We start from the raw sequence: 17,163 nt of genomic DNA, 5'->3' as shown, positions 1-17,163 counted from the left end.
CGCTTCTCACTGATAGCTTCTAATGTTCTTTTCCTTGGCATCGTAAATATGTCATTTATACCTGTCATATATTGTTTGTGACAGCAGTATTTACATCACCCTATTGCGACAAAAGTTAGTAATTACTGAAATTAATGAGCAAGTACAAACAAAAAATACACTGAAGCGCAAAGAAACTGGTATAGGCATGCGTATTCAAATACAAGGATATGTAAACTGGCAGAATACGGGGCTGCGGTCGGCAGGGCCTATATAAGACAACAAGTGCCTGGCGTTTTTGTCAGATCGGTTACTGCTGCTACAATGGCAGGTTATCAGGATTATGTTATAGTTGGCGCACGAGCAATGAGACACAATATCTCCGAGGTAGCGATGAAGTGGGGATTTTCCCGTACGACCATTTCACGAGTGTACCGTGAATATCAGGAATCCGGTAAAACATCAGATCTCCGACATCGCTGTGGCCAGAAAAGATCCTGCAAGAACGGGGCCAACGACAACTGAACAGAATCGTTCAACGTCACAGAAGCGCAATCCTTCCGCAAACTGATGCAGTTTTCAATATACCCCTGATGAATCCACGGCACAAAGCTTTACGCCTCCCCAGGGTCCGTCATCATCGACATTGGACTGCTGATTGCTGGAAACATGTTACCTCGTCGGACGAGTTTCGTTTCAAATCGTATCGAGAAGATGAACGTGTATAGGTATGGAGACAACATCATGTATACATGGAGCCTGCATGTCAGCAGGGGACTGTTCAAGCTGGTGGAGGCTCTGTAATGGTGTGAGGTGTGTGCAGTTGGAGTGAAATGGGACCCCTGAGGTGTCTAGATACGACTCCGACAGGTGACACGTACGTATGCGTCCTGTCTGGTCACCTGGATCCATTCACGTCCATTGTACATTCCGATGGTCTTGGGTAATTCAAGCAGGACAATGGGACACCCCACACGTCTAGAATTGCTACTGAGTGGCTCCAGGAACACTCTTCTTAGTTTAAACACTTCTGCTGGCCTCCAAACTCCCCATATATTAATATTATTGAGCCTACCTGAAGTGCCTTGCAACGTGCTGTTCAGAAGAGATCTCCACACCCTCGTACTCTTACGGATTTATGGACAGCCCTATAGGATTCATGGTGTTAGTTCTCTCCACCACTATTTCAGACATTAGTCGAGCCACGTCATATCGTGTTGCGGCACTTCTGCGCGCTCGAGAGGACCCTATACGATACTAGGCAGGTATACTAGTTTCTTTGGCTCTTCAGTGTAAAAGAAGTATAGAAATGTAATTGACTGCTGCACGAGAATAATTGACTGCCTTCATTTGCTTGTAATTTCTAACGTTCAACCGTAATATTTACATTTAGCTGTTGTTGAAGACAAGTTTGATGAGAAATACTAATATAAAATAGAAAGCAGTAAATAAATGTAAAATGTATGGGTTAGAAAGTAGTGTTCCCTTGTTACCTGGTATATCGCTAAGGCCACAATAAATTCCAACGGTATTTTGAGATCTTAACTGCGCTTCGTATGTTATGCAAGCACGATAGGCTATAGCAGCAGCAGGTAAACTGTACAAATGTGTTTGACGTTACGGAAAGTATATTAGTTTACAAAAGTCAACTTGTAGGACGAGAAGAGCGAATGGAGTACCGCACTGGTCACCGGATAGTATCTATGACAAGGCTGTGTGCAAATTATCTAGTTAACAAGTATTTTGAGACAAATAAAATGGTATTTCTAATGGGATAATAGAAATAGGGAATCTCTTACTCGTGATTGCTATGTTAACTTCGTAAAACGTAGGTATGAAGCTGGGCATCCATGACGCACTTTTCTCGATGACAGTTAAAAAGCCGGCCGCGGTGGTCTCGCGGTTCTAGGCGCGCAGTCAGGAACCGTGCGACTGCTACGGTCGCAGATTCGAATCCTGCCTCGGGCATGGATGTGTGTGATGTCCTTAGGTTAGGTAGGTTTAAGTAGTTCTAAGTTCTAGGGGACTGATGACCACAGCAGTTGAGTCCCATAGTGCTCAGAGCCATTTTGAACAGTTAAAAGTCTCTTTTATGTTCAGATTATCCACGAACAGGGTGATCTGTATGCAGTACCAGAAGTCGGTTCTAAATCCTTCGTAACGATACCTCATTCATCCCTGCGCGATTAGTATGCGTTGAGAAACAGTGAGGTTTACTTGAGAAATAATATATGTGATCATCCTGCACGAATCATACCAATTACGCACCCTGTAGCGTCTAGGAATATGGAAAACACACACACACACACACACACACACACACACACACACACAAAGAGAGAGGGAGAGAGAGAGAGAGGGGGGGGAGGGGGGGAGGAGGGGGGGTGGGAGGTAGTATGTCTCTCTGAAATCAGCGACCAGGATTTGTTTGAAATTCTAGCAGCTTCCAGATCTGTGCTAAATGAACTGGACCGCAGTCTGCATCGATATATTTGAAATGTAATAAACGGAAACACAGCGTACCAGTGACTACAACTTGTTGACAATTCGTAATGAATTTTTAATCTACATCGGCTTCCATTGTATTTTAGGAAACACTGTAGTGTCCATTAAAATGCCATAGAGTCGTAAAGCAGTTGATTAACTCTCATTACCTTGCATAACAGTATTAAAACTATATTGAGGAAAAACCCAATTGCCAGATACCGTTTGGGAACTTCGTCCTCATAACAGTATATACGAAGTAACATTTCACCCCAAGATATTAGTGGAGGGCACCTACAGATACAAATAAAGATTTTAGTCAGATACACTATCGTTTGGAAATAGTGAAATACCAAGGCCGATAGACATGATCACAATGAAATTTATTCCACCGATTATGGACATGACACTACATAAATGATTAGCATTACAGACCTGCACATTCATTGTGCAAATTCATTACGGAGTAGCACCACCACGTGCTACAGTCAGAGCCGATGGACGCCGTAGCACTGGATCAAAGAGTGCCTGAATGTCCTCCAGGGGAATGCTCTGCCACGCGATTTGTAGGCGCGTCCAAAAAGTATCAACTATGGCTGCAGGAGGCCTGAACGAACGAGTCGCCAACGGATCAGATTCCAGACACATTCGATGGTTGCCATTTCATGGAAGGGGCAGGCCAAGGAAGCAGTGGTACCCGCCGTTCTTCGAAGGCTCGCGCATTCCTCGCAACATGCGGCCGGGCGTTGTCCTGCTGAAATACGGCTTGTCGAACGGCATGAGGAAGGGACAGTGCCTCAGGCCGTAAAACCTCACTGATGTAGCGGTAGCTTTTCAGATTGCCATAAAGACGTAGGAGGCGAGATCGAGTGTTATGGGCAATGGTGCCCCAAATCATCACACTTTGCGTTCGTCCGCTATGCCACTCAACAGTATAGTCTGCCAGATTACGTTCACCACTGCACCGTCGAAAGCGTATACGGCCATCGCAGTAGGACAAACTGAAGCAGTTCTCGTCCGGAAACACTACATTTAGCCAAGCAGCACGCACGTGTCGGCGTTCACGTGTCCATTGAAGTGTGCAGCAGTGAAGGGTTCTGGTCAGTGGAAGCTGACGCAGTGACGTGCGTGTCACCTGTGCAGCCTGCAGGAAGACGGCGTTGACGCGTCGACGCAGACATGTCCACATCCGCTGCAGTGCGTGAACGTCGGGCAAACGCTGTACACGAAATTGTTCTGTCCGTTCCGGTCAAGCGGACATGATGGCGGTCATCTCGTACTTTGGTCACATTGTGTCGTCGAGTACCCTGCCGGCGCCGTGTACGGTTCTCTTTCCTCCATTGATTCCAAATACGCCTCAGCGAAGCAGTGTGTCCTCTACAATGTCGGGGCAAGACGGAGTCAGTTCCCGGACACCAAACATGCTGCCCCGTTAAAACGCACTCACGTGCCGAAATTACACCCTCCGACATAGGCAAGGCATAATGCTCTTCGTTACACGTTTCCACTTCGTATGACGCCTGCGCACCAACTGAGTACTGCGTGACGCTGACCTATCCGATCACACCAAAGAGGGCGCTGTTGGGCATACGTGCAAGCCACCTCTCTCTCATTCAACTCACTTATTATGGTATGAAAAACAAGTAGTCTGGATTGCAATGTTAAATTTCCCTTATTATTTCCTAATGACGCGTTTAACTTTTGTTTACATGGTTCTTCAATTCTACACGTCCTCTTATCGCGGCGAGTTGCACACCACCGCTTCTCAGTGTTTCACTGTTTACAAACAGATGTGTAGTTCGTATGACACAAACAAGCTTAATATGACGGAAGTTTGCCATTCTTAACTCCTGATTTACATTACTCCCGTTAACCCTACCACATGACATTATCATAAATGTACGAGCTAAGCATTATCAGCTGAAAAAGTATAAAAGAGATAACATACTCGCAGCCTAGAGATCGGCCCACAACGTGGACGACAGAGATCGAATATTACATCAGTTGCAAAAGCAGGGAGGAAGAATTCAGTTTTACAGAGCGAACCATCCCGGTACTGAGATCCTGAAACTCACTGTCCGCGAACATGAGCCTAATGAGTCTAAACAGGAGAGTAAGACGATACCGATAATGCACACTTTCACGTTGACACTCAACTCGGAGGTATAACTTTATGACCCAGTCTAAGGAGGAAATTTTTGTCTTCAGCACATGCTTGGAAGGGGGACGGGACATGGCGAACATTATGTCTGTCATCAAAGTACGGGGATAAATACCGAACCCCTCTCTCATGGAGTGAGGGTATTTGACGCTATCAATAGAAATTGGTCCGTCGGATATTGACGTTAGGTTTAGCGACAGCGTTGGTGCTATTCATTGTGTTTCGCCTTCCCCCTCGCCCCCCCCCCTCCCCCTCCACTTCATCGACTCTCTCTCTCTCTCTCTCTCTCTCTCTCTCTCTCTCTCACACACACACACACATATACACACAGAGTCATGGCGCCTCTAAGCGGTGCACAGAACCAACCAGGTACTCATTAAAGCAACGAAGTCACAGATCAGTAACGCAGCCTACAAGCTAACTCATATACCTAACAGATTTGTACCACGCCTTGAGTCTCGCTACTAAAAATGATGAACTAATACACAAACCGGCGCAGGTTCCGTATCTGTAGACAGGGAGGCTGTTCTATACTAAAGCTATCTTGCTTAAAGTAGTTTACCGGAAAGTCAAAGCCTTGACATACCAAAATCCTCCCTCGGCATTGTGTGCAAATGGTAGGAAAGCAACAGTAGCAACAGTAGCAACAATTAATAAAGCTGCAACACCAACTCACGAGAAAAACACAAACTGTTAAGTCCTATTCACAACTCACCTATGAGTGAGCTGTATACGTGAAACCGTGAAACGCTTCGTCCCGCAAGCGACATGCATCATCAGCGTGAAAATGAACGACAAAATCTGTTTAGGTATGTATCACAACGACTTCATGAAGAAGCGTCTGTCTTCTCTACATTGGTAAGTAGATCAAAGAAGGTTTCGAGAGGGATGTGAGAGAGTTACTGATCGCGGGAAGAAATGATAATTTGTCAATCATCAGAAGCGACAAATATAACTGGGCAAGGATGTACCTAAAATGGAGACAACGACAAGTGATTTAACATTCGTTTATGAACTCTAAAGCAACTTCACACATTCGTTAACCAGTAACAGGTAAGCCTACATTTGTTTGCAGAGGGGTGAAAGTGTCCTATTGTGAAGTGTTGTGAGCTGCATTTTTTCTGGATCACGTTCAAGTCTCTGGGGAATATTAAATATTTACTGATTTGCGACAAACTTTCAGGGTCTCCGGTGGGTGTCTTGTCGAGCATGCCTTGTCACCTATGAATTCGATTCTCTGTTGCCTCGATGGATAATGGTTTCGGAAGCAGGTTTTGATCAGCACTTTATTTTTCTCGTGGACTCCTCTAAAACCCCCACTGTTTTTAGGTATACAGGAGAAAAAATAAACTGCAAAAGGAAACCCGTGTCTGAAATCGTCATCTTCCGAGATAACACAGCATCACATTCCTAGAAGACAACGCCTTTCTAAGTGCCAGCTAGCTCCATTTGGTCCCTTGTTGATCTTATCAAACAGTTGTGATCACCGAATAACAAACTACATTGCGAGGCATTTCGCCTATCGTCCGTCACGTAAAAAGATACGTTGTCTACCGAAAGGGTGGCCCAGTGGCAGATGCCGTCACCTGTAACTTCGACACATTGTAGCCTCGTTGGATGAGCTTCCCGGACACGGGTCCCCATCCCGATTTGTTCCTCAAGACAACCTCTACAGCCCGTCGATGTCGGTCGCATCATTTCTTGGACACCCTCTATAGTTGTATTCACGAGCGCGGCGACAGCTCTTGTTCGTCTCAAAGAATCTGCTAGCTAACATATCTTTGGAGTGCAGAGTGTGAGTTTGTCTTCGTCGCCTACACATTGAAGTAAGCCAGCCAACACAAAAGCTTGGCAGGAAGAATCGGTCAGAGTGGGCCACATGGCAAGCGAACAAAGCATCACGTTGTCCTTCCGCTTGGTGCAGTTACATTGTTCTGATCCGTTTAGTGTAGAGTTATAGACCCTTTATCTTGTGTTAAAGAGATCGGTACATCTGAAACAACTCATTCAGGACTACGGTGAGATGGTTACTTGCTTGCGCTGCATTTACGTAATTGTATTTTGTAGAGCAGTAGATTCCTTTACACGAGGCACTTTGCAGCCGCATTCATTGCGAGTAAAACTAGTTCTTTCTCCGAGCTCATAGTTCCGCTAGAACACATGGGTACCAGTATTCCATTACCATTCATTAACCCAAGCCAGAAAATTGATTATCTCACTGCTTTTCTGGTCCATTAAATGCCACTTGTGTGTTACACTTGAGATTTTTTTGCCTATTCATAAAATTTGTGATTCTTATGTACTCATTTTTCAGCCGGCTGATCTTTATTCAAATCTTTACATGTGTTCACTGAAGAACTACGTTCTCTAATGAATCACATTTCGCTTTCAGTATATTTCAAGCAGAGAGAGAATTAACTGCCTCAGCAGTGCTGACACTATGTTATTTTTAAGTAACATTCTCAACTAATCAGGTGAGTTTGTGTTGTATTGGAATTCCACAGCACTTAGTCGCAGCGACGGATACTTCGATATTTTGCTGTCACACTACCTCAAATTTCTTCGGTTTGTTTGGTGTAGTAGCATACAGAGTGCATAAATATTTGCATTGCACGAGTTACATGTATAAGACGAAATTCAGAGCTACAGACAGCTGAGGTTTCAGTTTTGTCCTACTTTAACTTCTGCTTAAGTCCCTTTAATTATTCCGATGCGCTTTGAGAAAATTCCTTGTAATTACGAAAGATTAACTAAGTTAGTCAGACTGCATTTGTTGACTTATGGGTCAGATTTCGTATATAGGGGAAAAACTCAACGCACTGAAAACCAGCGTCACAGCCTCTTGTGAAAACTCAGGTTAATGTTTAAAGTGGTCACAGGGTGTCATCCCAGAGTCATCTCCCACGACGCTATGAATACTGCTTCCCTACTCCTTTCTGTGAGGAATGTCTTGTTCCTTCGGAAGAGGGAGTGTGCTGAACATGTTGTGGGAGCTGTGGCAGCTAGTAAGTCGGAGAAACCACACAAATTGTTAGGGAGAGCTGCATCGACCACCAGCGGTACATCCGCCTGCTTGAACCAGAGAAGTGTGCCGCAGCTTAGAGCGATCAGTTCCACCGTTGACAGGTGAAAGGGGATCAGGGTACAGAAGGAAGAGGTTGTAATCATGTACTCCAAGGAACAACATGTTTCTCCGTTGCTGGGATACCAAAGACTAAAACACAGCCCTATGGCAACAATGGCATTTTTCAAACACGATTTAATGGTCGAAAAGGCCCGTTGCGGAAATTATTCTCAAGGTCTTCGCCAAATTCCAACGGATAGGCATCGTTGCTAATGATGTAGGGGGCAACGTTGGCCACAGAAAACTGTAGTTACTCCTGAAAATGACGCCAGAGTCCCTGGAATTATCCAACAAAATCAAAGGAAATCCGTCCGAAGAGTTTATAACGATATGTTTACGTAATGTGTACACATAAACATACAGTTATAAATGTCCCCGTTCGTAGTCGCTAATTATAACAATATGTTTACTTTTGTGCTGTAACATATAGCTATAATCAGCGGTGGAAACATATTTGCGAACGCCAACCGTGTGCGGCTGTTTCTTGTTTGATCGTCTGATCAGTCGGAAGTTGCATTGCAGAGGAGAGTAAATGCCTATTCAAAATATAATTATCTTTGGATAGCTCAACATGAATTTCGTAAGGGACCGTAGTTTATCATGCATTTACCAGTAGAATATGGCGCGGAGAAAATATTTCGCCGCATGCAACTTCCGTCCGAACTCGACGAAAGAATTCGTGACTGTGAACTCTCTATTTGGCAGAAACATAAAGAAAATTAAATAACTTCATGAAGGAGTGAGACATAGATTCTATATTAAATAAATAGTCCATACACTAGTTCCATTTAACTCTGAAATTATGGCAATTAATAGACGAACTTACACTGCAATGAAGGATTTAACATGGATGCCGTTTTGACTGGCTCTTCTCGTAATGAAAACAATTCCTTTGACGTTTTCACATACACGTCGCACAATAAATCTATTGCTAGACACTTTTAGTATTACACATTTACTTTACACTAAAACAATATTATTTTTAACGATAATAATACGGCGGCAAGACATGCGCGTCCGACACAAGTTACAAGAGACAAGAGAAGAATGAGTAAACTGTTCATCGAGAATATCTCGTACATCAAAAAAAAAAAAAAAAAAAAAAAAGTGTAAAAGTGTTCTTCTTCTGTCCGTTTCAATAATTCACTGCATCTCTGACGGCGCTTCGACAATAAACAAGTTACGTCACAGGTCGTTCACCTTTTACATTCTCGCAACATTATTTGCTAACTGTAGCTGTTGCCGAGCGACTGCTCGATTAGTGAATGATTTAAAATGATAAGGCAATCACATAATGTTACAAGTGCAACATAGACTGGTTCGAAGCGTCCCAGCGAGCAGAAAATATTGAGTGAGACAAAGGTTTCAATTCAAAATCCAAAGCCACCAGGCCAAACCTGCATGAGCTGTTCGAGACAGGGCTGACTTTGCGAATCAGATCTCACACTGACTGATAATGAAGGATGTGATATTTCATCTGGTTCACAGATGAAGCACGCTTCCATCTGAATGGATTCACGCATAAATAAAGCTGGTGATTTTTGAGATTACGAAAACCCTCATTTGTGTGAAGCGAAATCACTCTTTTCTCCCAAAGCTACTGTTAGGGCTGTGCTAGCTAGGAGAGCAGGAGAGGTACTATTGGCTCTTTTTCATGCGAGAAGAGATCACTAGTGCACGTTACTTCGCGAGTTTGGAACAATTTGTCACCACACAGCTAGTGCAGGAAGATCGACCAGGCACCGAGTGGAAGATGTATGATGGGACAAGACCACATCGCACCGAAGTTTCACTTTCTTGATTAACACTTCGGGGATCGAGTCGCTGCGTTGGATTGTTAAAATGTACTGGGTCCCAGGACGGATTTACCTCTATATTCACCTGATATGACGCCTTGTGAATTACTGACTGCGTACTGAAAGACATTAGGCCTATATAGCGGAACCATCGCACGACGCTGGACGAATTGACTGGGCGATCAGTGTGGCACCAGAATCCATTTCCGTTGAGACACTACAGCCTATGATGGCACATTTCACTGTTTCATTGCGCCACCTCAGTATGGTAAGTGGCAAACATTTCGAAAAGATTAATTATGCAAGCTGATATTGCACGAGTTGCACAGCGCACAGCAGCATCTGTTAGCAGCTTTTCGATTTCGAAATTTCTGTATAAAATTCTTACAACTTTCGAAATAAATATATCTCACTCTTCTATCGATATTAGTTTTCGAGATCTTTAATCTTGGAATCAGGGACTCCTTCGCTGGACGCCCTGTAGATTAGGCAAGAGTCACACCAACGGCTGAAACGACATGAAGATTTTAACTTCTACCTCACCGTTTTGCAAGTCAGTTGTGATATTGCTGGCTGTGGCCAACAGCATTTTATTTTACTATAAGCTCGCCTTGATGCAGCTTGATACACGTGAAGTCGCATATGGTACAAAAGTGGAGTAAGGTACAAGCGACAGATGGTACACTATGTACCACTCCCGTGTGAGACTCCGCCAGTTGTACTGAACTTGCTTCTGATCCGTCGGCATGTTCAGGTGCTAGATACCAAAACGCCTAACTTCTCTTATTAATTACTAATTTGTTTTTCATTGTATTCAGCTCAGTTTTTAGTATGACAATCTCTCACGGTTACCCTACGAGTCTATAGTTTTTGTTTGTAACATTTCACTAGTTTTGAGAAACGTAAGAGTAACGATATTGCAACCGAAGTGCTTCGGACACCTTCGGGTCGCTTTGGCACGCCTGGCAGATGAAGTACTTCGGCTGTGCTAGTCACTCTGTATCGGGCGTTCTGGAGGGTCGGACACGTATCTCAAATGGCTCTGAGCACTATGGGACTTAACTTCTGAGGTCATCAGTCCCCTAGAACTTAGAACTACTTAAACCTAACTAACATAAGGACATCACACACATCCATGCCCGGGGCAGGATTCGAACCAGCGACCGTAGCGATCGCGCGGTTCCAGACAGTAGGACCTAGAACCGCTCTACCACAACGGTCGGCACACGTATCACAGTATCATGCGTTATCTAGATGTGAATATGTAATAGTCACTCTGTTTCGGGTGTCCTTCAGAACCGGACTTTACATCGGGCATAGCTTAGTTCTGAATATGTAGTATTCACTCTGTCTAGTGCGTTCCGGAGACGCGGACATGTGTACCATATTTCGGAAGTTGGATGGAAAAGTTACCATACAATTAAGAAAGCTATGTCGAGTGTTGTAAAAGACAGTGTCACTGTGTCAATATTTGAATCTTAACCAGACATGATGAAACGTCCCCTTAGAAAAATTAATGAATGACTGTGCTTAAACTGACACACAATATTTTTAGCGCAACGCAATCTGACTTTCATTAATCGCTACAAAGAATGACCCTGACTAACATTAACCTATACCTTTCACAAGTCACTTACCTCACAAAAATCTTCGTTACTCGAACTACTGCAATTCAGCGAGCGCCACTACTGCCAGCTAAATAAAAGATTCAAACTACGGAAGGCACTAACTACTGATAGGCATAGTTAGCAAATGAAAGATTTTAGTAGAGAACAAACAATGTATTTACCTTAATAGTCATAATATATATAGCAGTTCATGACATCCAATCTTACAAATTTCAAAACTCCGCCATTTCTCTCCCCACATCCACCACTGCTGGCGGCTCACCTCCAACTGCGCTACGCTACGCGCTGTTCACATCCAGCTGCCCAACACTACAATGGCAGACAACAATGCAAACTAGCCACAGACTGCACACAGCAGAGCCAGTGATTTTCAGACAGAGCGCTACGTGGCGTTACCAATAAGAAAACCTAAATAGCCTACTTACAATGATATATTAATGAGAAGTGTCGCCAACCACCATTGTGAGTCCTATAGATCGTGCCCTCTGTAGATACAGAGACCAACGTGGGCAAGTGGCATCCCACAAAAAGCACAATCACAGGTTCTAATTGACGTATTAGCCTCCGCCGAAGAAGATCCCAAAACAGACGAGCTGTCTTCTGTGCTGGTGTAGCAGCCCTTTTTCTGTTTTCGCTTTTTCGTCTCATAGGTGAAAGTTTGATTTTATTTTTTACACATTGACTGTCATTGAAGGGTTTTACTTTTATTTAATATTGTCCCGGCTAAGTATCAGTTTGATTACTTTTAAAACCCAATGTTAAAGTGGGTCACAACACGTATAGTCTTTCCAACTCTGAGAGAAAAAATCTTTAGTAGCTTTACTACCAATGTTTACAGACGACGATACTTTAACCTTTCGTTCAATTGTTTTAGTTACGAATCGCTAGTATGTTCTTGGCATAGATCACGTAACCTTAACGTTTATTAATCTAAGTTAAATTCATGTTCAAGACTTGTATTATGTTTCAAATTAAGAACGTCAGTTTATTGACAAGGACTATTAACAAATAGGTTCACTCATACGATCTCATTCAAAGAAGTTCTTTAATTAGATGCGTAAGTAGCATTCCCGCTAGGATCAGAGATGTTAGATAATATCCTATCACTTTCAGTAAATAAGTTATTTCAATTTAATATCCGCAAACTGTCATTAACTATGATCACTAGTCGCGTGAAGTTGAAGTTTCCCACTATCACAATTCAAAGACCGAATCCGGTTAAAATTCTCAATTCAGTAGAGCGTTTAAATATTCCCACGAATTGACATTAAAGCCAAAGAGATTACTATTCACCTTCCCATTTATCTAATCTGATGAATGTCCAAATTAAAGTCTTGAATTGACAATCCTCAAAAACACTCTCGTCACGATCTATTCTTGATTCCCGTTTAGTAAAGTCCCAGTTGCTGTTCTCTAAAGCTGTACGTCCTAAATAACTTCCGAACTACAACAGACCAGAGACTGGAGTATCGTAATTACAACGTATGGCTGTTTATACTTTAATAAACACTATCTTTGGTGTCCCAGACATACGTTCTATGACTATAATATTGATTTTATTACGTATTGAAATAACTAATATTTTAATATTTTCTACTGCTTTTCCCGCTTCCCATGTTTCTAAAATTTATAATTAAATTTTCCTTTTCTTTTCTTTTGCTTTCTATACTACATATTTCCCTCTATTTATTTTTCATTTATTTTTCGTAATTACTACTTGTGGAGGGACTTGGGGCATTATGTGAATTGATATTTTAAGGACACGGGAGCTAATTTGGGAGCTATTTTTGTTTTTTCAACACCGAGAGGCGCTGTAGGTGTTACACTGGGGACACAGCTTTAGAAGACGACAGATTGGTCGGAAGAACGGTCAGAGACTCTTATTCAATCTCTCCAGATCCTTCCAGCTTCCAGATCTGACTTCCAAATGGACACACAATTTGTACAGCGTTTAAGAAAATCGTGGTTCCTTACGAGGGCTGTCCAGAAAGTAAGTTACGATCGGTCGCGAAATGGAAACGACTATGAAAATCCGATAAAGCTTTGCAAAGATGTGTTGTGCAGTGTCTCTAGTATGACTCTAGGTAGAATTATGTCGCTCTTCCTATTCCTGAGCTCTTAGTGAGCGCGTAAAGATGTTATAGAAAATAGTGTCTCCCGCCAAGTACGAGGGCCTGGTGAGAATTTCCCCCTGAAGCTATGCAACCAACGTTACATAACTGTCGTGCGGTTTCTTCTTCAAGACAATTCTCAGCCTCATTCTGCAGGGGCAATGAAGACGTAGAGAAGTAGCTGAAAGGTGTAGCTGTTACAAATGAAACATTTCAGATTTTCACTGTGATTTTCATTTCGCGATCAATAGTAACTTACTTTCTGGACAGCCCTCGTAGAATTTGACTATTCATGCGATTTAATTCGAGTGTTGTATTTCTGAGGCGTTGTTCCCGTGGCACCGTGCTCCGGGCCAAAGTGTTTGCCGGGGCATGCAGAGGCTGTGCAGGTGTAGCGGCGGATAATCAGGGGGGCGCTAGTCCGGTGGCGGGCACTGTGCGCCGGAGCGCGCACCGCGGCACGCGCCACCTGCGCTGCCCGCCCGACATCAAAGCGCCGCCGCCGGCCAGCGCAGGCCGCCGCGTCACTGCGCCGTCACTGTGAGACCGCACGCCACATCATTACCACCCGCGACTCATTGCATCACCCACCACGTCTGCGCAATACAGTCACACAGTCCCATCGTTGTGCCGTTTAGACCAACAGTTGTACCGGAGCATCCGATCCAAATATGAAGGATGGTACTTCGAGTTCCAATGGCAATTGCAACTTCGTCGAGTGTAACGTCCTATTCTGATCAACTTAAAAGACGCCCGCAGTTTATCGTATATCAAAAACGTCAAAGTAATGATAACTGATTATTTGGTGAAACGATCTTTTGTCCTATTACAGAGCCTTTGCATAGCTGAGAATTGAAAAGATAGAGTGCTCAACATTCTCTGCTTTCACCAGAATTCCAAGTCGTCTGCGGTTCAAGAAATGTTTTCACTAAGGCAAGGAGTCTAGGTTGCAAATATACACTGAAGCCACAAAGAAAGTGGTACAAGTGCCTAATATCGTGTACGTCCCCCGCTAGCACTCAGAAGGGCCGCATCACGATGTATCATGGACTCGACTAATGCTGGAGGAAACTGACACCATGAATTCTGCAGGGCTGTCCATATATTCGTAAGAGTACGAGGGGCTGGAGATCTTTTCTGAACAGCACGTTGCAAGGCATTCCTGATGCGCTCAATGTGGTGTGCGTACTGTAAGACCTTCGGTACACGCACCATCAGATTATTTGACTTGTCGCTCCAGCGAAGTAGGCGAGTGTCAGCAATATGTCTCGTGGTCTTATCGTGGCGTGTTTATCTTCTGCCGTTAGGTCAGACGATAGAAATGCCACTTGCACGCTTAGAGTAGCAGATCGACGGTGACCAACTTTAAACAGAACTTGATTAATTTTCACACACATTTATTAAAATAATAACAAGCATAAACATTACGTCACTTGATTCTGGATGCTATTTACAATTGACAATCTGAAGTTCCTTTGGTCTTGGTACGTTAATCTTATTGTCAAATATCTCTGATACTTGACAAAGTGTCTATACATTTATCTTCACGGCTATGTACAGGAGTATGATAATCTAATTAGGCGCAGACTGGAACTTGACTATACACTGGTACAGACTGGTGCAGACAAATGCAGACTCGTACAGACTAATGCAGACTGACTAATCGGAGGTCTGTACACTCGTTATAATACCTCGCGCGTTCAGGTATCACTGCGCGAGTGTGCTCCGCGAGGAGAAAAGGTTCTACGTTAGCAGCAATCTCATTGGCTGCGTTACATATTAATACGCGGATCGGCGGAAGCAGAATTTGGTCCGTCTTTATGACAGCGCCATCTTGTAGTGCGGACACGGATGAGCGCTGCGCCTGCGCTGTTGTGCTTAGCGGGGCGCGCGCTAGTGGGAAAGTTGTGTACGCACTGACTACGCGGAACTATGTACACAACACTCAACAATGTTCATGTCTGGGGAGTTTGGTGGCCAGCGGACGTGTTTAAACTCAGAAGAGTGTTTCTGGAGCCACTCTGTAGCAATTCTGGACGTATAAGGTTTCGCATTTTTCTGCTGGAATTGCGCAAGTCCATCGAGAAGGCACAATGGACAAGAATGGATGCAGGTGATGAGACAGGATGAATACGTAAGGGTCACCTGTGAGAGTCGTATGTAGACGTATTCAGGGGTCACATATCACTTCAACTGCACACGCTCCACACCATTACAGAGCCTCTATCAGCAGGAAAACTTCCCTGCTGGCATGCGGGGGCCATGGATTCATAAGGTAGTCTCCATACCCGTACACGTCCATCCGCTCGATACAATCTGAAACGAGACTCATCCGACCAGGCAACACGTTTTCTGTCATCTAATGTAGATGCTGACGAGCCCAGGTGAGCCGTGAATCTTTGTGTCATGCGCCGGCCGGGACGGCCGTGCAGTTCTAGGCGCTTCAGTCTGGAATCGCGCGATCGCTGCGGTCGCAGGTTCGAATCCTGCCTCTGGCATGCATATGTGTGATGTCCTTAGGTTAGTTAGGTTTAAGTAGTACTAAGTTCTAGGGGACTGATGACCTCAGATGTTAAGTCCCATAGTGCTCAGAGCCATTTGAACCAATTTTTGTGTGTCATGCAGTTATCAAGGGTACACGAGTGGTCCTTCGGCTCCGAAAGACCATATCGATGACATTTCATTGAATGGTCCGCACGCTGACCCTTGCTGATGGCGCAGCAATGAAATCTGCAGCAATTTGCGGATGAGCTCCACTTCTGTCACCTTGAACGATTGTTATCAGTTGTCGTTGGTTCCGTTCTTGCAGGATCTAACAACTGCACTAGACACTTGTTGCCTTATACAGGCGTTGCCGACATAAGGAAGCTCCACTGAAGAATTTGTGGTACGGAAGTTGGGACCGGAGAAGGCAGCTTAAGCAGATATGGAATTAAACTTTTCTACCTTTTTGTGTAGCATTACTGCTTCCCAGCTTATTTACAACAAACATGCGTGAAAGTTTACACGTGCTGTGCTGTTTATTTATGTGTACATTCTTCATTTTCTGCAAGGAAACAAGAAGGACCAGCCTGGGCCGGCATTGTAGGCGACAATCTCACTGGGCTTCATCTTTTAACTGACAATCTGAATCTGATTGGCCACTTGTACTTGAGATTCGTGCAAAGAGTTCTACCTGAGTTCTACTTGAGTTGATCTACCTTGGCTGTTCGTGAGGGGATGTCGTTACAACATGACGGTTGTCATGTTGTATTAAGACCTTCTTAACACAGGTCCGAGATATCTGAATATGTTTTATGTTGAGTCGCCTGAGTGTTTTGTAAGCAATTCTCTCTGTAGATTGAGTCCATTCTCTCTGTATCCTGTCACAGTACCGAAGTCTGTGACCTGCTTTACCAGCTACTAACCCCATGTGATCATTCCATTTCGTATCGTAAAAATCTATTACAAACAGATACCTGTATGAATTTACTGATTCCAACTGCGACTCATTCACATACGATACTTCGCTTTTTCTCATTGCGAAGGGCTAAATTTTACATTTCTGCACATACTACTCCATTTACACCACTTTGAAATCTTGCCAATACCTACCAGAATGTTTGTACAGTTTCCTGACAATAGTATATCATTACAGATATCAGCATCATTTGGAAAAGTCTGATCTTACTATTGATACTGACGCCGAGTGGCATGATGCAGCTGTTATCAAACTTGTTCATATTACTTGTTTGCTGGGTTCGTTGCTTATTTCTACGCATTAGAGTACACCAAGGAACCAGTTAGAAGTCTTTACAATGAGGATTTTTGGCCCCTGATGTAGCGATTTCAGGCTATTTATTTCTTGAGGAGCGGGTCGACAGGCTATATATTCTTTGGA

The sequence above is a fragment of the Schistocerca nitens genome, chromosome 4, assembly GCF_023898315.1.
Source record: "Schistocerca nitens isolate TAMUIC-IGC-003100 chromosome 4, iqSchNite1.1, whole genome shotgun sequence".
In the NCBI taxonomy this organism is placed as follows: Eukaryota; Metazoa; Arthropoda; class Insecta; order Orthoptera; family Acrididae; genus Schistocerca; species Schistocerca nitens.
Note: the sequence above shows the minus strand (reverse complement) of the source record.